Here is a 22791-nt window from a genome sequence, read left to right on the forward strand (position 1 = left end):
TGCAACTTACATCCTGCAGAGCCAACGGCCACACGTTGAGTACACCGCTTCCCGTCCGATCAGCGAAGTTAAGCAACGTTGGATCTGGTTAGTACTTGGATGAGTGACCGCCTGGAAACACCAGATGCTGTTGGCATCCCGACATGTTAAGTGGGGTTGGTGGAGGATTAGTGCCCCTCCCTGTAAAACAATTAACTCTAAGCCCTTGGCCACCCCGTTTGGGATACATGGCGTCTGGCAATGAATGAATGAAAAAAAAACAAAAAACATCCTGCAGCTGAATTACAGACGCCTCCGATAAAGCAACCTTTCACCACCCAGCCGCTCCCTGAACTGATTAACCCAGGCCCGCTGTTGCCAACTGTGCATGGTAAAATTCCGCTAAGATTGCCCCACAAATCCGCTAGATTTAGTTAAAATCTGCCATAATATTCTTTGTTCGTGAATCATATAACAAAGCACCAGGAATTGCTCTGTATTCATATACTAATGCTCATCTCTTGATTATTCAGCAGAAATATACCATCCTTCTCATCTTGATCAGGAGTTTCTGCTGATCCAGCCGTATTACTCTCCCCTTATGACGTCGGTTATTATACACAGCAAGTGCTCTAGTCAGCTTTGTCGTATTTCTTGGTATTTCGCATGCATGGCAACTTTAATCTAATGAACCCACTTTTAACTGCAAGTACAGCACTGCTAGACTCAGTATTTTTACCGGTCTCTGAGTTTGCAAGGTGACTAAACAGTCGTAAGGGAAATTATGCTAACTGCTAAATCTGACAGTTCATGGAAAGAATTAACCCCAGATGCATCTCTGTTATTATCTGCTTCAGTCCAAAACTTCACTGTTTTCACTCCACCTGATTACTGTTAAATTCCTCCACTGATTTTCAGTTTTATCTGTTCTCCACTGTGGCACAGCAATTCAGCAATCAGTGCGACAAGTTCATTTACTACTCTCAAATACAGAAACAGAGAAGAGTGACATCTTCTTTAGTACTTGAAAGTTGTCAGGCAATCTATTCTCTAATTCATGGCAAAGTTTAACAACAAAAGATTGGCAGCGTTTGCGGACACTACCTTCTGCCTCCTTTGAAATATCTACTTTTCTACAGTATTTTTCGGATTCGTAACCTAAGTATCCACCAGAATCGACATGTGAATTAATATCAGATATTTATAGGATAAACTACTGAAACTGGAACAATTTCTAATTGTTGCAAGAAGGAGATTTGTTAAATCTAGCTTTGTTGGGTCGGTATTTTCACCTTGGAAAGCTTTCACTGTTCACTGTATATCTTGCAGTCTGGACTTAGAAAGAGCAAATGCAGTTTATTGACTGGGTCACTATACTGTACATGTTGAATAGCGTTTCAGTGGTGTAACACTTTTCAGTTGACCCTGCAATTTTAAAATGTAGTTTTAGCTCTTCCCAATGCACTAGTAAACATACCACTGCAAGTTCCATGGAATTCCATTTGGTATCGCATACTCTTGGTATTTGAAGAGGATGTCTGCCCTCATTCAGGGTTTCATACAATTGTTTGTGTACTAGTTGCCTTTTTGACAGGTGTCCAAACCAGTTGTAAGTCTCAAGCAACATGAAATCAATATTTCTACGCAACGTTTCAGTCAGAATGAGATGTAGCCTACTGAGGGGAATGGCACACACATTGCACCACTGTAAGATTTAGGAGGTGAAGCTATTTTTTTTCGGTAATTCACAAACAGCACGATTTATGCCAGTACTCACACTTGCATTGTCAACACATACTCCAAGTAATCTTTGTGCATCAGGGTTGAGAGCCTTCAGAAGTTTCACTAGTACTGACAATAGATGCTGCAGTCCCAGATTCAGTTTCAACTAATCCAAGGAATGTGGAAACTATTTTCTGCAAATTCTTGCTAAACTATCTTATAGTAACACCACGAAGTTTTACAACAGATACATCTGTGGACTCATCAGTTAAAATGCTTTACTTAGCATGACCAACATCTTCCCGTAATATTTCCGGGAAAAGAGGCCCAAGTATATACATTTACAACAATGTTTTTGCCCATACTTCTGCTCAGTTTCATATTCTGTGCTGCTTTGCTATCATCAAATGCCTTTTTGCAAGTGTCAGCTCAATGATCTGCAGTCAGGAACGGCGTGTGTTTCGCAGCAAATAATGCTAGTTGCCCCTCAGCCTCACTTGCATTCTGTATCTCACTTACTTTAAGGAAAGCTATCTTAGACTGTCTTTCACTGGAAAATGGTTCTAATGCTTTCACGTGTTTGACACTTTTACATGTTTCCTCAAATCACTGAGTTTTGCTATTAATTGACACTGGCAATAGGCAATATACTGTAGTCTTATCATTTTCTACCGGCATTAGCAAGTCTTTTGCAGTCCGGGTAGGCATGTTTCCCAATTCCTTCGGTACAACTGGGGGTAAACTGGGATCATATTTATGAAATCAGTATCTGAACCACCCCAGGCATAGGACAGGCTAGGACTGACCGGGATGACGATGTGTTGGTTGTGTTTGATGGGAAGGAAACGTGAACAGGACGTGTGTCTGTTTGAGACGACTGCTAGGAACTGTATGACATGAAATAAGAGTTTGTAAATATTCAATCTGTGTAAAAAAAAAAAAAAAAAAAAAAAATCGGCTAAAATTTCCGCCAAAGACGATGGCAATTTGCAAAAAAAAAAAAAAAAAGCAGTTCCATATACATCTATAAAAATCACTTGTTGGAATGGATATCAGCCAAATATAGCAGATTTTCCCCTAAGTTGGCAACACTGTCACGATTTGATCAGATGCCGAAAAGCCCCCGCCACACATTCCATAATCAAACCACAATAGCGCCACTAATTCAGCTATTAGTGGCATCATGGTCTTGATTATGGGTCTATCATGATCGATTGTGACACTCGTGGTGCACTCGGCTGAGGCCACGAGAGTGTTAATTTATCGGGAAGCTCCCTGATTTTAGTACCCAACGCAGAGCTATTGTAAGTCTTACATAACCCTATTGTGATCTTCGTTGCACGCTACATGGCCGTCGTAGGTCCTTTCGCGACTCTGTCGTGACAAAAAAAAAGTTACGAGCGAGTCACGATAGTCCCTAATACAATGCCGAATGCGTCACGATAGATGCATGCATGAGTCACGATAGAGCCAATATTTTGACAATCATTTGATGGTTAATACACACGTGTCACAATGGTCCCAAGATGGAGTCACGATAACTCTAAGACTATAGTGACTGAGTCACGATTGAGCTAATTATGGGTCATGATAGAGTCACGATAGCCCTATGCACTTTTCGTGGCCTCAGCGATTTGGCAACCACGTGGACACATGTGGCAGCACGGGGTGTGTGGGCATAGCTCTTCATGCTATCATGGTACATTCATGGCACCATCATGACTGTCATGGCACTATTGTGGTGATCATGGCTTCATCATGATGACAAAATGACCGTTAAAAATGTCAGAATCTGCCAATCGTGACCCAGTCTTACGGCTATCATGACTCCATCGTGCCCATTGCATGACCATCATAACACATACAGCCATCGTGACATTGTTTGTTATTGGCATTTATCATGGTCAAATTTCACGACAGCACCAGTAACTGAATTAGTGGCGTTATCGTGGTTGGATTATGGAATGTGTGACGGGGGCTTTAGGGGACGGACTACAGTTGTGAACGGTACACGGTTGTATAGCCCCTGTCACACACAAATGACTCAAGGGCCGACCGAGGGTCACTCATCGATCGTCCCTTGATTCACCGACAAAGCCCAGACTCTTTAGGGTGCTCGTGAGCCGCTGGGACAACTTGTCATGCCTCACGATGTGCCAAAAGTCGTGTCACAGTTGTGTCGCAGTTGGGAGTGTCCTACATCGGTCGTGAAGCAGTCTTAGCTCAATTGGATGCGTCATGATGCGGTCGCTGCATGTTGTGATGCTGTCGCCGACCAAAAAACCATTATGATGGCATGTCCCTCATCAACTGACTAGACACAGGAGAGGTCCATGGTGATGCACTGGGTGTCATTGGTGGTCTAGGTGTGATGCCCCACCCCACGCTGCATGTCATTGGTGGTCTAGATGTGATGCCCCACACCATGGGTCAGTCGTGGGGGGGACGTGGGAGTGTTGTGGGGGGTCGGGGAGCGTTCTCCAAACGCGTCATGCAGTCGTCTTGTGTTCGTGGGCGGTCATGTTACGGTCGTGGCTGACAAAAAATCGTTAAATTTCAAATTTGAAGACTCGTAGCTCCGTCACCTCGCAATCGCCTCGTGATCTTGTGTTCTTGAGGACGTCACGACCGGTCGTGCGGCAGTCCCGACGTGGTCGTTAGGCAGTCATGAGCAGAGCAGATTCGGGGCCAGTCGGGAGGCGTGGGAGCCAACTAGAACACGACCTTGAGTCGCGCCGCGGTCGGCCTTAGAGTCGTGTATGTGTGACAAGGACATATGACTTTTACCACTACCAAGTTCCAATACATACGGCGAAAATGGGGATTATACGTATGTATACAGTGGTATCGTTTGAAAGCAATAAAATGTCAAATATATTATTCTTAATGACCCTGCTTTGTGTGTGTGTGTCTGAAAAAGATTCGACTGAAAAATGTTACGTTCGTGCTGTACAGGACATTTGATATACTGTCTTACCGTAAATTCTGTTTCAGATCTTACCTATGTTTCTTATTTACTTTTGCCTACTTCATCCATGACTGGTAAAATGTATATATTTCCAAATCCATCTCAAACATATATTTGCAATATCTGATTTACTTTCATTTTGCCTCCATAATCTAGTATATCAATACACTTTGCCTGATCCCCGTCCAGTGCTATTTACTCACCTTCACCCTCTTTCTTCCACTGCACAGATTATTATTATGATTATTATGATTATGACTATGATGATGATGATTATTATTATTATTACTATTATTATTATTATTATTATTATTATTATTATTATTATTCATTCATTCATTGCCCTTGTTTTACCTCTAAATCTTCCTTCACGTTTTCTCTGACGCAACTAAAAATGTCTCTACCGCAGATATGTCATCCTTAATTTCTTTAACCAACCTAAAAGAGGTTATAACGTAACCACATGGGACTACTGTACTTTTCAATGCATAAAAACAAATGGCGCCCATCGTTCACCAAAACACCTTGTCCTCTTCATACGTCATCTCTTTCGGGGACAGCTGATGTTAGTTCAGTAAAAACCACAACAGCAACAATAACAACAACAGCAATAATAATAATAATAATAATAATAATAATAATAATAATAATAATAATAATCCATCCATCCATCATCCAATCCTACATTGCCCCATGAGGAGCGTAGGAGCCCGGGGCTAGGCGGTTGGTCCTGACAGTTAAGATGAGAGTGACCAGCCTCACTCATCCCTGAGTGGTATTACGTGAGCACCCCTTGGATATAAACCTTCACCTGCTCAATCCGACTGGAGCACAATAATTACCCACTAAACCACCAGGCGCCATAATTTGGTTATATGGTTACCACCCAGCATAGTAAATGGTTTCCTAGAGTACAGGAAACCATTTGACTTGTCACTCACTGTAGAGTCACCCACAGGCAGAAGGAAGAGGAAAGAATGAAGGAAAGAAAGACAGAAGAGGGAGTGAAAAGTCACCCGCAGGCATAAGGACAAGGAAAGAATGAAGGAAAGAAAGACAAAAGAGGATGGAGGGAAAGAAGGCTGGAGGAGAGGAAAGGGCAGACACCTGAGAGCAGCACTACATCGAGTGAGTGGATGGTGAGCCCCCCCACCTACCACCATAATAATAATGATAATAATAATAATAATAATAATAATAATAATAATAATAATTAATAATAATAATAATAATAACAGACGCTTCCGACATTTACTGTGCAACATTAAATCAACCAACAGTTAAGAGAAAGTCATTGGAAAGAAAAAGGAGCAGAAAAATACAAATAAATGAGAGCTCATAAAGTAGGAATATTGTCCCATTCATGCCACATGTTCATTTTCTTGCTGTATATCCTCCATTTCAGTCTTCATTTGTTTATCTTTATATCCCAAATGTCATCAGCATATAACTGTTAATTAAAAGAAAAAACACCTGAATCATTGTCAATTTAAAATTGCTAGAAACCATGCAAAAGCTGTAATAAATCTCGCTAAATCAAACTTTCTTCAAAATCAAGCATCAAAACTACTTAACAACCCTAGTGACAATAAAATATTCTGGTCAACTCTCATTTCTTTCAATAATAACTTTAGAAAGTCATCATCCATTCCCCCACTAAAATCTTCAGATGGCAACATTACAAATGGCCTTCGTGGGACAGCACATTTGTCAGAAATTCTACCATAGAAGAAGTCAGCCAGAACATCCCAGTACTAGAACTTGACTCTCCCGAAATGGTTCCACTTAAAATACAGACAAGATACGTAAAATCCATACAAGACAATTTATTAACTAACAAAGCTCCAGGCCTAGAGGGAATTCCAACAATTGTTTTGAAAAAGTATTCCCCAGAACTTGTCTCTGTTCTAGCTAAATTATTCTGACTATGCATACGTACATCTTCATTCTCTAATTCAAGAAAAGAGGCCAAAATCCACCCAGTTCCAAAGACTGAATGAATTAATGAACGTAAATGTCAGATGGCGGGGCAACAACAGAGGTCATATGCCGCTGAACACAAACATTAAAAGAATGTCAAAAGATATAAAAACCATAAAAAGCAAAATAAAAACGATGCATAAAACAAATCAACAACATAAAATAAACAACCAAAACTAAAACATGGTGGAAATATAAAGGTTAAAGAACATTATCATTAAAACAAACTAAAATATGGTAAAGTCCTACAGCTTGTGGAGAAGGCCAGAACTCAACACAAAGGAGAAGGTGCCTACCCCCATAGCACAAGCCTCCTTCCCAAGTATTGAGGAGAGAAGGTACGATCCGTTGCCGGCTCGGCACCCAGAAAGGTACCGCCGACGAAGGTTCGCAAGATTGGAGCATTCCACGAGAAAATGCTGCACAGTCAAAGGAACAAGACAGTCATCACAGTACGAAGAGGGCGCCCTCCCCATTAAAAAAACATGAGTCGGCCTAGTGTGGCCAATCCGGAGGTGGGTCAGAGCTGTTTCCCACTGTCGGGACAGTTCCACATACCCCCCATCGCCCAGGTTCCGGTGAATGCTGCGGAGTTTGTTTGCCCTTGCTGCATGCCACCTCCTTTGCCAGCAGAAACGGACAGCCTCTACAGCGACTGCACATAGAGCCTTGGATGAGACATGGTAATGAGGAAAGGAAGGGCGAGAGACAGCAGCTCTAGCCAAGGAGTCAGTGCGCTCATTGCCCAGGACCTTCACAAGTGCAGGGACCCAACACAGTTGTACAGAGTATTCTCGCCTACATAATAAGAAGAGCCACTCCAAGACAGACAGGACTAGGGGATGTGATGGGAAACCACGAGACAAAGCTCGTAGAGCACTGGCTGAGTCACTATAAATGGTAAAAGAAGCTGGAGGAAAACTAAAAATCAATTCAACCACGACTAAAGTGGCAGTCAGTTCAGTTGTTCACGAAAAATGACACCAAAGCCTGTCCTCACATGGGATTTAGAGCCATCAGTATATACAGGTATCGAGTCACTGTGAGCAGAGGCATGTTTTAAAAAATAAGACAAAGCTGCCTGTGAGGAAAGAGAGGCCTTCCTTTCAAGGAAGTAATCACATAGTTGTACCTCTGGGGGGGGAAGCCAGGGAGCCACTCGGAGACACGCATTGGGCAAACAGGGGAGGACTGGACACCCAACTCCCCCATGGCAGCCCTCGCTCTGTACCCAAACGCGTGTAGATAGCAAGGGTGGGTGTCATAAAAGAGGAGAAGAACGACCTCAGAGACAGCCTTACAACTCAATGAGACTGGAAGACGGTGAAAGCAGTGCCATCACTGCACCATTAAGGACTACTGGCGGAGATCCAATGGCGGTTCATTCACATCACCCCATAGACTTTCAATCTGGGAAGACCGGAGAGCCCCAGTTGACAGACGAATCCCAGCATGATGTACAAAAGTTGGTGGCTGCAGCCTTGCCTCAGAAGCAGAAAAGTATACCACACACCCATAGTTCAATTTGCTCCTTACTAAGGCAAGGTAAAGTTGGAGCAGACTGGTTCTGTCAGTGCCCCAAGACAAGTGAGATAGGGTCCATAGGAGAGACAGGGCACGGAGGCATGATAGTCGTAATGAGTGGATATGAGGTACCCACGTCAGTCTCCTGTCAAGAACAAGTCCAAGAAACCTTGTCTCGTCCACACATCACACACTGTGGCCATGTAATTGGAGGTCTGGGTCAGGGTGAACACCTCTCAAGCGGCAGATATGCAAGGCCACCGTCTTTGTTGGGTAGAAATGGAAGCCATGCATGGTGGCCCACCAAGAGACCCTGTCCAGAGTGAGCTGCATGTGACGTTCAGCCACGGGCATTCAGGAAGCAGCGTACCATTGAGCCAAATCATCAACATACATTGAGGCCGACATCCCTTCTGGAATGGATGACACAATATCGTCCAATGCTATAGCAAAAAGGATCAAACTGAGGACATGTCCTTGAGGCATCCCTTCCTCCTGAGGGTACGAAGGGGACAGGGTGACACCAACCCTAACCCTGAATGAACGGTCATGCAGAAAATTTAATTTAAATAAGGGCAGCCTGCCATGTAAACCAAAAGAATGGAGTTGTTGGAAGATACCAAACCACCATGTAGTATCATATGTGTTTTCTAGGTCAAAGAAAACGCACACCAGATGCTGCTGTCTAGCAAAAGCATCACATGCTGCAGCCTCAATATGGAGAAGTGCATCTGTTGTTGAGTGACATTTTCAAAAACCAGACTGACACAGAGAGAGACATTCAATCCTTTCTAGGAAATACATTAGCTGTGTGTTGACCATTTTCTCAAATAATTTGCACAAGCAGGATTTTAAGGCAATTGGCCGATACTGCAGGGGACTGTAACCTGCCTTCCCTGGCTTCTGGAATGGCAGAACAATAGCCACACACCAAGAGGTGGGAAGAGAAGATTCCCTCCAGATTCTGTTAAAAAGGCTGAGGAGAAAAACAGTGCATCATCATCCAGGTGTTGAAGCATCACTTAGGAAATATCATCCGGCCTTGGTGAGGTGTCATGACAGAGGGAAAGGGCAGATGGAGCTCGTGATAGGAGAAAGGGAGGTTGTAGGACTCCACATTCCCTGAAGGGAAGTCCAGCACCCTTGCCTCCTCTATCTCATGTTGTCTGGCAAAAATGGTGAGGTATTATCTCAATGGCTGACTCTCGCAAAGGCAGACGCAAAAATATAGGCCACAGCTGCAGGCTCACCAACAGGCTCACCATTAGACATGAACTCAGGGGACCTGTCTTGAGTGAATTTTCCCGAAATCTTTCGAACCCTCTTCTACACCTGAGAGACTGGCATCTTTAGGTTTACAGATGACACATAAACCTTCGAAGAGTCCCGCCTATCTTGTTTCAGTTCTTGACAAGCCTTAGCCTGCGCCCTTATGAACTCAACAAGATAATGCTCTGTCCTGCATCTACAATAATGGGAGAAAGCTAACATCTTATCACTTACAGCAACACTGCACTCCTCATTCCACCATAGGACAGGTCGATAGTGATACGTGCCAGAGGTTTTAGGAACAACATGAAGGCCAGCAGAATGCAAGAACGGAGGTAAGGAACATAACGGCCTCATCAATATGCAGAAAGTCTTCAACTGAGACATCAACAGAAATCAGAGAAGAGAATATCACGAATATACGAGACTGTGTATTTATACAAATTCGAGACATTGTACTTTGGTGGGAAGCCACGAACCCTAGTGGAAGACCCACTGTGTATCACTCAGTTTAATCGTTCCTGTATGGACTTTGATTGAGATGGTTTTTCAGAACATTTGCTACTGCTCCAAGAGTGACCGTTCTTATGCACGACATTATTGCTTCATTGAGTGATTTTATTGCGTGTGCATATCATTCACCCTGCCTCCTTTGACCATTGAAGTTAGGTCACGCCCACTTACGGTGAACATGCCCATTTGTCACCCCCCCATACCCAGCCTGGTTACATCAGTTAGTGTTGGACAGCCACGGGACTAGGAGTCGTCGAGTGCAGTGCTGAGCTGTCCAGTAGTTCAATGATTCCTCGTATCTCCCCACGAGTTGGTGATCGGCTGTAGTGACCTTAGCAGTTGGAGACGCCCAGCCTCTTCGCAGCTTAGCTCCGTTTCCTCCACTTACTAGTATTTCCGTTCTTTTTCCTAGGCTTAAGATTAATTAGCTATTTGAATGTGAGTAAGTGAGTGTATTTCCTTTGGTATTTGAATTCATTTTGAGATTCTTGTACCATAAATTTTGTTTGTAATTAATAAATTTACAGTTCCTTTCATTGAGCTTAATGTAAATGTAGAATCGTGTTTGATTTCTCCACATTGTGCTTTCTTTAAATTGCTTATCCCAGTTTACACAAATTTCTTATATTAATCACAACTGGTATTTACGCCAGTTCTTTGCTATTAATTCTTAAATCCGTTGTGCCAACTAGGAGTTATGCATCAGCAAGAACTTGTCTCGATTATTATTCTTATCGATTGTCAAGGGGACAAGGATCACACTTTCTTAGAGGCCAACAGTATCAACAATTCAGCATTCGTGAGTAGTCAGTCTCCGCTGTGTACTCTTGAGAAACTTGATAAAATTCTCGTTCTTAGAGAATCGGCAAAGTAAGCCGGCATAAAGTAAAATTTACTAGATTTCACAAGTCACTTCCTTGTGAGTTATTTAAGAGGAGCCTGTGGAGTCACATGGAGAGACAGGCTGACGAATGAGGATATAAAGGAGCGTTGTGGTGTTGATGTGGATGTGATAGGAAGCGTTATGAGGAACACACTGAGGTGGTTTGGCCATGTGGAGAGGATGGAGGGTGAAAGACTGACGAAGAGAGTGTACAGTATGTGAGTGAGGTGGAGGGGGAAAGAGGGAGGGGGAGGCCGAGGATGAGATGGAGGGATGGGGTGGAGAGGTATATGAGAGAGGGGAGGTGTGAGTTGGGAGCAGGGCAGTGAAATGGCGGGGGACAGGGCGACTTGGAGGCGATTTGTTTGTGGCCACCCCAAACGGGATTGAGGCGTCTGGCAATAGATAGATATATAGACTTCCTTGTGTCAACTGATGAATATATATTAGCATTTTATTCATATTTCCACTTACCCCGTGACATCTGGCGACCTCATTCCAAGATATTAACTCCTAGCTTTATAGTTATTAACGAAATAATAAACAAACTCACTCTTAGGTAGGTATTAGTTATTTAAGTCCATAGGCACTATCTTACTGGTGGTTATTGATTCTGCTTCATTAATTTTATGTAAAAGTTTTCCCAGTCAGTTGCATTTTTTTTCTTTCCTTACCAGTTTAACTAGATAAAACTGGTAACCACCAGGCTGTGCCTGTATTCTTTACTTTCGATTACTAGTGTATGGTAGAGTGTTAATTATGAGAGTTAGAGAGGGTACAGAGGGAGTAATTGGTGATGAGCAGTGTGGCTTTAGGAGAGGGAGGGGATGCGTAGATCAGGTGTTTGCTGTGAGACAAGTGTGTGAAAAGTATTTAGCGAAAGGCAAGGATGTGTTTTGGGCATTCATGGATTTAGAGAAAGCGTATGACAGAATTGATAGGGAGGCTTTGTGGACTGTTTTAAGATTGTATGGACTTGATGGTAGGTTACTAAAAGGGGTGAAAAGTTTTTATGTAAATAGCAGAGCGTGTGTAAGAGTGAGAAATGCTGTGAGTGATTGGTTTCCCGTGAGAGTGGGGCTGCGACAGGGATATGTGATGTCGCCTTGGTTGTTTAATATTTATATGGATGGTGTTGCAAGAGAGGTGAATGCAAGTGTTTTAGGTGGAGGTCTGAGTCTGGTGAATGTCGATCGTGGAGAGCGGAATCTTAAGCAGCTGCTGTTTGCAGATGATACTGTACTGGTGGCTGATTCAAAGGAGAGATTGAGACAGCTGGTAGAGGAGTTTGGAAGGGTGTGTGAAAGAAGGAAATTGAAAGTACATGAGAATAAGAGTAAAGTGATGAAGTGTACGAGGTTGGTAGATGGTAGGGGGATGAATATAGTTTTGAATGGTGAGTTGCTTGAGGAGGTGGAGTGTTTTAAATATTTAGGGTCGCATGATGCTATGGATGGAAGAATAGATGCAGAAGTGAAGTTTAGAATAAATGAAGTAGGAAAGGTGCTGGGAGGAATGAAAAAAGTGTTTAGATATCATTCGCTTAGAATGGATGTAAAGAGTAGGTTGTATGAGGGTGTTGTGGTACCGACTGCGTTATATGGGGCTGAAACATGGAATATGGGTGTAGCAGAGAGGAAAAGTTTGAATGTAATGGAGATGAGGTGTCTGAGGAGTATGTGTGGAGTGACGCGTATGGATCGAGTGCGAAATGATGAAGTGCGAAGGAGAACTGGAGTTGTTTGGGAGATGGCTGGTAGAGTTGAGCAGAGCGTGTTGCGATGGTTTGGGCATATGGAGAGAATGGATAATGAGCGATTGGTGAAAAAGATAAATAGATCTGATGTGAGAGGTGTAAGGCTGAAAGGGAGACCACGAATAGGATGGATGGACAGTGTGAAGAGAGCACTGGATGCAAGAGGGATGTCTGTTGAGCAAGGAAGAGTGGCTGTGCATGACAGAAATAAATGGAGAGAAATTGTGAATGAATAAATGATGACGCAGCCCTGAGGGGATATTTTCCCTCATTTGGTCTGATCAGCTAGTCAGGTCAGGTGCGAGTAAGAGGATGGGTCTATTATGATGTGGCAGGGGTAAACCAGCTCTGCTGTCGGGTCCTGCTGCGGATGTCACTGATTGCACTGCGCAGTTGACCCATGTGTGGTGTGGTGCGGTGAGGATCTGTCCCTTCTCCCCTTTGGGGCTAAGATGCGAATGACTGTGTTTGAATGGATGAGTAAATGGGGAGTGTGTCGTCCTGTCTCGGCTACCTCCCTTTCCTTGGGGGAAGCAGCCTAGGTATATAGATAGATAGATAGCATTTCTGCGAAACAGCAGTCAGTACATCAGTCTCTAGTTCACTCTGTCTTAGCTGAGTTAGCATCATGGCTACTAATATATTTATACAGGAAGCCAAGGATATGGGGCTTACCAATCCCCAGGAAATTAAAGACTGTGTTCTCACGGTACACTCATGAACAGCAGTGTGAGAGTGATGCCCGTGAAGAGTGTAAAATTCAGCACATGGAATGCGAGAGAGAACGTGAACACGAGTAAGAACAACATGAGCACGAGCGAGAACAATGTGAACACGAGCGAGAACAGCACAAGGAACATGAGAGAGATTGTGAATACGAGCATGCCGAGCGTGAGGCATGTGAAAAACATGAGCTTGAGGCGTTGAAGCTCAAGTGAGACTCCTTGACTTCATGCACATCTGGTGTAGCCGACCCGAGCTCCACGAGTGCTCTTCCAGCACATGTTCTGGCAACCCTGTCCCTTAAGCTTCCTTCATTCAAGGAAGACGAGCCAATTGAGCTATTCATAGCTCATTTTGAGGACATGGCGCAGCTGTACCAGCTGGATGAGACAGCTAGGCAGCTCCAGTTTCTTAGCTTGTTTGAGGGCCCTGCCCACGATATTCTCCACAGAATTCGTGGAGACGATCTCACGTATGAGATGATGAAGGCCACACTCATGAAAGTGTACGGTCGCACTGTTGATGACGCCAGGAGTCAGTTCATGAGGGCACGTCTCCAAGAAAAGGAGACTGCTGTTCAGTTCCTCGACCGTCTCACTGCTTACTTAGATGAATGGATGGAGAAAGATGAGACCCCTCGCACACGAGAGGGGATAATTGACCTTATGCTGCACACACAGCTAGAAAAGTCGTGGCCTGCTGAGCTTATGGTTCAGCTTAAGATTTGTGAGGTAAAGGATGCCAGCCAAATGGTGGAAATGACTGATGCAATCTTCACTGCATACGGGTACCAAACTCGTAAGCAATAGACCTGGAACCGGAAAGATACTGCTAAGGTTGGGAAGCCATCTCACACTGAACCCCAGCATCAAGGCGGTTCTCAGAATAATGGCCATGGTCCAAACAAACCGCAGAAGGACCAGGGGCAGAATACGCAGGAAACCCAAATGGAAGAGGTACAAGCAGTACCCCAACCAGCAGCAGTATCCCATGCAGCAGCAGAACAAGGACAAATCACGTAACCCTCAGTCAGGACAATCAGCTTTAGTGTTTCGTAGGCAGGAGGCAAATGCTGCATTAATACCCCAACGGCAGTATGGCGGTGCTGTCCCCACCAATACAGGTACTTCCCCACAATTCACTAGTCCCCCTCAGATGGTGAACCCTCCTCCACAGGTGCTCAGTGCTCCAACTCCTCACATGGTGAGCACGACCCCTCAGGCATCAAGTTCTCAAGGCATCACGTTTGCAGCATGGTTTGTTCTGCAGTCTCATCAATCACTGGCTGCTACCTCCTCAGACCCTTCCACCGGCAACACTGCCTTTCTTGTTCAGTCAGGGTTTGTGGGAGGTGTTTCCATAAATGTTCTGGGAGACAATGGTTCCTCAGGCTGTTCCGGCAGGCAGAGTCTAGTTCGGCCTGAGGAGTACACAGGTAGGCAGATCCAAGTTAGACTTATTGATGGATCAGTGAGATTGTTCCCTAAGGCACGTATCCAGGTGGCATCTCCTTTTTACACTAGTTTGACAGCTGCGGCAGTCATGCCAGAACCTTTGTCTGACCTTATTATAGGTAACATACCAGGTGTCAAATATAGTTGCACTGTAGATGTTGCTACTCAGACTTTGGCTGTTGCAGTAACATGAGCCATGGCCAAGGCTCCGAACCGTGTCACCCCATTGACCGCCACAACACCGCAAGATCTGATTCGTAAAGATGTTGTCCAAGAACAACAGTCCAATCTGACACTTGCCTCAGTGCATAAGAAGCTGGAGGGTAATGTGATCAGGTATTCACAGGGAGGTCAAGCCAGGTTCTTTCGTAAGCAAGGATGGCTGTACCGTGAGTCACAAACACCCCAGGGTGAGGTTTGACTGCAGTTTGTCATTCCTGCGAAGTATTGCCAAGCAGTGTTTGAATTGGGTCATTGTTCAGTGATGGGAGGTCACACGGGCCTCCCTCTGACTGCATCCACGTTGACTTTTTCTGGCCAGGAATGGGACAGCAAATAACTAGGTTTGTGCATTCCTGTGATGTGTGTCAGTGTACCACTGACTGGGGGCATGTCCGTCCTGCACCATTGAAACCAATGCCTATAATCTCTGAACCATATGAGAGAGCAGCATTTGACATTACTGGATCAATCACTCCTAGAGCTAGTGATGGATCAAAGTATATCCTCACTATCATTGATATCAGCACACGGTGGCCTGAAGCCATGGCCCTTAAGAATATAGAGGCCATCACTGTTGCAGAGGCACTGATTGAGTTCTGTCGCATGGGTCTCAAGTGATGGGAGTTCGCAGTTCATGATGAATGAAGCATTCAGGTTATTGTCTATCAGAGGCTTGAGAACTACGCCCTTCCATCCCATGTGTAATGGGTTGTGTGAGATTCAATGGGACTCTCAAGAAGATGCTAAAGCGCATGGCCAGTGAACAGCCAAAAGAATGGCCACGGTTCATTGCCCCTCTTCTTTTTGCTTATTGAGAAGCCCTACCACATTCTTTGAAGTTCTCACCTTTTGAAATGGTGTATGGAAGGTCGGTCCGTGGGCCACTTCAAGTCCTTCATGAATTATGGGACAATGAAGAACCCGACCCTGAAGTCAAGACCCCCTACACCTACGTCCTTGATTTAGCTGATGGCCTCCAGAAGATGTTTAAGTTAGCTAAGAAGAATTGATCAAGGTGTGCACAGCTCAGAAAGCTTATTTTGATAAGAAAGCAAAGCTTCGGAAGGTCAGTCCAGGCAATAAATGCTTGGTGTTACTCCCCACTGCCCAGAACAAGCTGTTGGCACAGTGGAAGGGTCCATATGATGTAGCAGAGCGCATTTCAGACCTCAACTACATAATCCAGATGGGGAGTCTTTGTAAAAGGTTCCACGTTAACATGTTGAAGACTTATCATGAGTCAAACCCCGAGGAAACTGGCCTACGAGCAGCCAATGACAGTGACCAGCCACCAGAAGAAACTGGGGCAGCTGCAGTGATCCCAGATGGTGACCACGATGACGAGCCCTTAACCGTTCAGTCCTGTCAGGAGGAGACTGTCGGAGATGTTTTACTTAACACTGACTTAGCATTAGGTGACCAGGATGCCATAAGGTCACTGCTCTGTCAGTATGCTGATGTCTTCTCTGACCAACCTAGACTCGCAAAGGTTGAGTATCACAAAATTGAGTTGACCAACCTAGACTCGCAAAGGTTTAGTATTACAAAATTGAGTTGACCAACCTAGACTCGCAAAGGTTGAGTATCACAAAACTGAGTTGACCAACCTAGACTTGCAAAGGTTGAGTATCACACAATTGAGTTGACCAGCAATACCCTTGTAAAGGTTAAGCCATATCTGATTCTCATGCAACTACTGGATGCAGTAGTTAAGGAAATTGCCGACATGGAGACTGCAGGTATTTTTTAAAAGTCCTCATATCGTTACTGTAGTCCAATGGTAGTAGTCCACAAGAAGGATAGCAGAGTCAGGATTTGTGGCGACTATTGGAGGCTAAATGCAATCACCAAAGTGGATGCTGAGCCAATGGGTGACCATGTTGACAACTTCTCCAAGCTGGCAGGGTCACGATATTTCACGAAGCTCGATTTGGCGGAGGGATTCTGCCAGATTCCCCATCATCCCAAGTCGTCAGTTTACTGCCTTTGCTACTCGGTGTATCAGTGTAAAGTCCTCCCATTTGGACTTACCAATTCCCCAGCAGTATTCAATCGAGCCATGAGACGAGTGCTCCATGGTATCGTAGGAGTAGAAATGTTTGTTGACGATGTTCTTGTACATTCTGCCACATTGGAGCACCTCAGACTCTTGGAGATTTCTTCAGTAGACTCCAGAGTTTCAACATGACTGTGAAGCCTAGCAAGTGTAAAATTGCACACAGTGAGGTGGAGTGCCTCGGACATATTGTTGGCAACAATTGTTGCAGGTGTCAGGGCGATAAGATCAGCAAGGTTAGGGAAGCTCCAAGATCTGTGACCAAGAAACAGGTTAGGGCATTCCTCGGCCTAGTGGGGTAGTATAGGTGTTTTATCCCCAACTTTGCTCTCATTGCCCAGCTGTTGTACGAGGCACTTTGGAAACATGCTCCAAATACCACTGAATGGGGAGAAGTGCATGTGAGATCTTTTGCCACCTTCAAGAATATGCTGTGTAAGGAGCCTATCTTGCAGTTGCCTAATTCCAATAAATCTTTCGTACTGTACGCCGATGCATCACCAGATCGAGTAGGTGCCGTACTAATAAAAGAATCGGAAGGTGGAATTTTCCCAGTGGCATATCACAGCCATAGGTTAAAACCCGCTGAGAAAAATTACAGTACTGTTGAGAAGGAACTCTTGGCCGTGGTTGATGGTGTTAAGAAATACTATTATTATTTGTGGACTATTTTAAGATTATATGGACTTGATGGTAGGTTACTAAAAGGGCTGAAAAGTTTTTATGTAAATAGTAGAGAGTGGGAAATGCTGTGAGTGACTGGTTTCCTGTAAGAGTGGGGCTACAACAGGGATGTGTGATGTAGCCTTGGTTGTTTAATATTTACATGGATGGTGTTGTAAGGGAGGTGAATGCAAGAGCTTTAGGTGGAGGTCTGAGTCTGGTGAATGTTGATGGTGGAGAGTGGAATCTGAAGCAGCTGCTGTTGCAGATGCTACTGCACTGGTGGCTGATTCAGAGGAGAGATTGAGACAGTTGGTAGAGGAGTTTGGAAGGGTGTGTGAAAGGAGGAATAAGAGTAAAGTGATGAAGTGTACCAGGTTGGTAGATGGTAGGGGGATGAATATAGTTTTGAATGGTGAGTTGCTTGAGGAGGTAGAGTGTTTTAAATATCTAGGGTCACATGTTGCTGTGGATGGAAGAATAGATGCAGAAGTGAAGTTTAGAATAAATGAAGTAGGAAAGGTGCTGGGAGGAATGAGAAAAATGTTTAGATGTCATTCGCTTAGAATGGATGTAAAGAGAAGGCTGTATGAGGGTGTTGTGGTACCGACTGCATTGTATGGGGCTGAAACATGGAATATGGGTGTCGCAGAGAGGAAAAGTTTGAATGTAATGGAGATGAGGTGTCTGAGGAGTATGTGTGGAGTGACGCGTATGGATCGAGTGCGAAATGATGAAGTGCGAAGGAGAACTGGAGTTGTTTGGGAGATGGCTGGTAGAGTTGAGCAGAGGGTGTTGCGATGGTTTGGGCATTTGGAGAGACTAGATAATGAGCGATTGGTGAAAAAGATAACTAGATCTGATGTGAGAGATGTAAGGCTGAGAGGAAGACCACGAATAGGATGGATGGACAGTGTGAAGAGAGCACTGGATGCGAGAGGGATGTCTGTTGAGCAAGGAAGAGTGGCTGTGCGTGACAGAAATAAATGGAGAGAAATTGTGAATGAATAAGTGATGACGCAGCCCTGAGGGGATATTCTCCCGCATTTGGTCTGATCAGCTAGTCAGGTCAGGTGCGGGTAAGGGGTCTGTTATGATGTGGCAGGGGTAAACCAGCTCTGCTGTCGGGCCCTGCTGCGGATGTCACTGATTGCATTGCGTAGTTGACCCTTGTGCGGTGTGGTGCGGTGAGGATCTGTCCGTTCTCCCCTTGGGGCTAAGATGCGAATGAATGTGTTTGAATGGATGAGTAAATGGGAAGTGTGTCGTCCTGTCTCGGCTACCTCCCTTTCCTTGGGGGAAGCAGCCTAGGTATATAGATAGATAGATTTATATGGAGCACCATTCACCTTGGGAATTGATCATATGCCACTCACTAGTCTCAGGACAACTAAGATGGCCAATGCAAGATTGACACGCTGGACACTGTATCTGCAGCAGTTAACCTTGTTTGAGATACATACTGACAATGTAGGCACAGGCCTGATGTCTCACCTGCTAATTGATGACTAACATAGGCAACTGTCATACACCGGGGTCCATAAGACAGGGGTCCTGAGAGATTTGAGAAATCCAAGGACTAGCTTGGTTCCCCATTAATAGTATACCAGTAAGATCTGACGTCTTGCTCGTGGGTTCCATAGGACACATTATGTCCAGAGTTTGTACATACATATGTACCGTAGGTTAAGGTGGAAGTTTGAGACCCCCGCAGAGGCAATCCGAGGTTATGTCTGAATTACCTTGTGGTGCATCTCGAGAATACATGTTATCCACATGAGTGCTCACACCCACACTGAGTGTTAAAATGTGACCTGCCGAAGTTTGCGTAGGGATAGAGATATAGGTTTAACCAGTAAACTGCCTGTTCTGAGAGATTTATGCAATCCAAGCACTAGCATTTTCCTGGTTAATAATGTAGGTTTAACCAGTAAACTGGATGTTCTGAGAGATTTATGCAATCGAAGGACTAGCATGTTTCCTGATTAATAATATAGGTTTAACCAGTAAACTACAAGGGTCCTGAGAGATTTGAGCAATCCAAGGACTACGCTTCCTGGTTAATAATGTACCCAATAAGAAAATAATGTCATAAGTTTTGTAGCATATGTACTGACTACTAGGCAGAGAGAAATTGTAATTTAACATAAATTGTTTGTCACATCGACACTTTTGATGCTCCATCTTGATTGCTTTTGCAGGTACAGTTGGCGGGTGTAGCAGTTTTGCTGTGCAGATCACCTGATTGTCTCTGCCGCATGCTGCTGCCTCGTCTTTTCTGTCTCGTCGTCTCCTTTTACTATTAATTTGTATTATATCATTTTGCATGTAGGTACAGTTACACTACAACTGTCACATCTACACCATGTAATACATACACCACGCTACATAACAATTATTTTTTAATATAAACAAAGCAAACTTTCGCTCAGTTTGACCTGAGTACAGGATTTTTCACCGACGTCACGGAGATTTTTCCCCTCGAGCTTGCTTCTGTGAACGTAAATACTAGGTTTTTAAGCTCATTAGTGCCAGTGATTTTCTCCTGTAGCAGGATAGTACACACACCACAGTGTGAATCTTGTGTGACTGAGTTAGGATGCTTATGTATGTATATATTGTTAAATTTTTCAGAGAAAAATTTGATTTTGATGGGGTGTAATGTCACGAATTCCCGAGCCTATTTATACAAATTCGTGACATTGTACTTTGGTGGGAAGCCACGAACTCTAGTGGAAGACGAGGTTCGTATATGTTCGCTGCTACCAAATGTCACAAAAAACTTTGTATATACTTGTAGAGAAGTTATATATTAGACTTGTGGACGAGCGGTTGTTATACTTGAGTTGTTTGTAAGTAGATGATCTTGGTTCCCATTTGTCATGCAATGACAGGAGAGGTAAAGAATAATATGGGACTATTTTTATTTGTCTTGGAAATATTAACAAAGTCTCTCACACACGAGTGAAGTTAAGTAGAGTCCCGTTAGCTACCTCCCTGTCTCTCTCTCTCTCTCTCTCTTCCAAGTTGCTAAGCCTTTCTCCCTACTACCTGCCGATTCTATGGCCTCTCTCCTTCTGCCTCTGCTTCCTAAATTCTGGTGTAGCAGGGGTCGTGTCACGTGTGTTCACTGTGGTTGGAAAGTTCTAGAAGCCTGTGTGTGAGTATGTGTGTATGTGTGTGTATGGTCACGAGGCGCTGTCGTGTGCCTATAAAGCATTCCTTGAGTTAAGAGTGTGTAAGCATGTTTAGCATTGCTCGATTCTCGCAGACACAATACCTTCTCATCATCTGACTTCCTGCTTCTATCTGTCTCTCTATCTATCTATTTATCTATTCATCTATTATGATTTGTAATTATAATATGGAGTCCTGACATATGCTCAGCGGCGCAGCTGAAGGTCCTCCGACAGCAATTATCATTGACATATGCAAATCTATTAGTATATAATATTGATTATAATATTGTACACATATAATATTCATAGTAAATTGCAATGATCAAGATATTAAATTTTAAACAAGTTCTATACATAATTGAACAAATGCAATGGTTGTTGTATGACACTTTGTAAGACGTGCATGTACAACAGACGTACACATATAATTGTGCAATGGCAATACTGCTAGGTTACACATTACATATTGAGCCATCCCCTTAGTAATGTCCAATATTTCACCTAACTTGTATGATGATTCTGGTAATACAGAATTGTGGTATAATTGTATGACTTTACATAATATTGTAGTAATATTGTGGTAATACATAATCGTAACATTTTATGAATTGTTACATAATATTGTGGTAATGTATAATTGTGTTGGCCTTATAATTGTAGTTACAGTTTGTTAATGCAACTGTTACATAATTGTGTTGGCCTTATAATTGTAGTTAAAGTTACATAAAAGTTACATCTTGTTAATGCAACTGTTACATAATTGTTACATATTGTTTGTAGTTACATAATTGTAGCAAGTGTAACATAATGCAATCGTTTGTCGTTACATAATTGTTACATATCGTTTGTAGTTACATAATTGTAGTTAAAGTTACATAAAAGTTACATCTTGTTAATGCAACTGTTACATAATTGGTACATATTGTTTGTAGTTACATAGTTGTAGCAAGTGTAACATAATGCAATCGTTTGTCGTTACATAATTGTTACATATCGTTTGTAGTTACATAATTGTAATAATTGTAGTCCTGACATTGAATACGGTCATGCTGCGGTCGATGATATGATGTGCCATGCCACTAGCTTGTGGAGACAACAATTTGCTTTTTTGTTTGTAGTTTATGTGGTATTTTGGCATATGTAGTAACACTTACACTTATTTTCATTTGTTTGTTATGTGATCTTACTCTATTTCTTTTTCTTTCTTTCTTTTTTTGTATGTATTGATTTTCTATAGTTTGTTTTTCTTCGTTTGTCTACGCTTTTTTTTTTTTTTTTTTTCGGTGTTGTTCATGGTTGCATAATTGCTGGTTAATTTCCTTGGGACCCTTTTTTAAGGGTTATTTTATATTGCACAGCTATTACTGAAAATGATATTATATAGCCCCATATTTTGTTATTTTATATAAAAAATATATATACACTATATACAGTATTAACTATATACACTGACTTGTTCACTTGTACCTATCGTGGGCAATATATGTGTCAGCATTGTGTGGAAATCTTTGTCTTCACGATTGTGTTGAAGATGTTCATTCTTGCTAACGTCATTTGTGTTGGCCATTTTTTTTTTTTCTGGTTTTCCTTGTAACTTAATTTATTTGTTTCCACTAGGTAGCTTTAATTAATGCTTAATACAGTCTTTTTTAATCGCTCACTGAGTAACTGTGATGGTATATTTTCTTTATTACTTTGTAGATGTAATAATGTATAGCTGTATGTATGAAACACGTATTTTATGTAGGTATAAATGGTAACACTCGTTGGTAGTAAATAAATGCTACAATAAATGAATGAATATATACAGTGTAGAATATTTATTGTTGGTGATTATTTAGTGTTTGAGTTACACAGATAACTGAAGTAAGTATGTGTACGTAAGTTGTAACTACTGTAT

The 22791-nt window shown here is 43.0% G+C and overlaps 1 protein-coding gene and 1 pseudogene across 1 annotated transcript in view; both read left to right on the forward strand.

The window, feature by feature from the left end:
• LOC145406007 (uncharacterized) overlaps nucleotides 1-22791 on the forward strand; it is a 417004-nt gene that overhangs the window by 124972 nt on the left and 269241 nt on the right. The gene's annotated exons all lie outside the window — the stretch shown is intronic.
• Nucleotides 21-136, forward strand: LOC145406259 (5S ribosomal RNA; annotated as a pseudogene).

This window comes from Coenobita brevimanus, chromosome 69 (genome assembly GCF_032717465.1).
Source record: "Coenobita brevimanus isolate Jiangsu-jjx chromosome 69, ASM3271746v2, whole genome shotgun sequence".
In the NCBI taxonomy this organism is placed as follows: domain Eukaryota; kingdom Metazoa; phylum Arthropoda; class Malacostraca; order Decapoda; family Coenobitidae; genus Coenobita; species Coenobita brevimanus.